Source organism: Chrysochloris asiatica, unplaced genomic scaffold (assembly GCF_000296735.1).
Source record: "Chrysochloris asiatica unplaced genomic scaffold, ChrAsi1.0 scaffold00097, whole genome shotgun sequence".
Taxonomy (NCBI): Eukaryota; Metazoa; Chordata; class Mammalia; order Afrosoricida; family Chrysochloridae; genus Chrysochloris; species Chrysochloris asiatica.
Window position 1 is genome coordinate 4,623,545 of NW_006408615.1, and position 1,257 is coordinate 4,624,801.

Below are 1,257 nucleotides of genomic sequence, written 5' to 3' on the forward strand. Positions count from 1 at the left end.
AAGTTCAGCCAGAGTGCTCCTTGGAAGCCAGGATGGCCAGACATCCTCTTTCGTACTTTGTACATATTATCAGAGGGACCACTCCCTGGAGAAGGATATGTTTTATAAAGTGGAGAGTTGAATAATAAGAAGAAGACCCCCAACAAGATGGATTGGCACAGTGGCAGCAGCAAAGGGCTCAATTGTGGCAATGATTGTGAGGTTGGTGCAGAGCCAGGCAGTGTTTCGTTCTGTTGTGCATAGGGTTACTATGAGTTGGTACTGACTTGATGGCACCCAAGACCAACAACAATGATTAGATGTCCATGTCCTAGTCTCTGTAACCTGTGAGTATATTGCTAAGTGTCAGAAGGAATTATAGTTGTTAATCATCTGACTTCGAGAAAGGAGATGATGCTGGATTAACTAATCAGAAGAGTCCCTCAAAGTGGAAGAGGGAGGTGGGAGAGAGACTCAGAGTGGTGGGAAGAACTTGACCAGCCACTACTGATTTTGAAGGTGTAGGAGAGAGATGAACCAAGGTCCACAGCAGCCTCTAGAAGCTGAATGTCTCAGTTCTCAAGAGCTGCTATAACAAAATGTCACAACATACAGGTATTTATTTTCTCACAGCTGAGGAAGCTAGAAGTCTGAGTTAAGGGTGTGAAGTCTCACAGGAGGTCCTTGTTTCATTTCAACATCTGTGGGCCTGGCTTTCCTTGGCCATCTCCATGTGTCTTGACATCAATCTTTCCCTGGGTCTAGGAGGTTCTCAGCACAGGGACCCTGGGTCCAGAGGGCGAATTTCTGTTCTCACTCTTCTTTCTTGGTAGAAGTGAGGTCTCTCTCCTCTCTGCTTGCCTAGCTTTCCTCTTCCCTCCTGTAAAGTGGAAGGTGTGACTCAAGTAAGGTCGTGATTTGAGTAAGGTTGGGACTGGACTCTGCTCTCTTGTAAGATTGTAACTCGAGCTACAGCCCACCCTAACTCTGCCTCATTAACAGTATTTGTTCTTAGGTGTCATAGGGTCAACTCTGGTTCTTGGTGACCCTGTGCACAACAGAAGAAAATGCTTGGTCCTATACCATCCTCATAACTGATGTGATGTTTGAACCCATTGTCACTGGCACTGTGTCAATCCTTCTGTTTGGAGGTCTTCCATTTTTTTTTTAATGACCTGCTCTTTACCAAGCATGGTGTCCTTCTCATCGTCAATAAAACACAAGTAAACATCTTTCTGGTATTCTCTGTTTTTAGCCAAGATCCATTTGACATGAGCA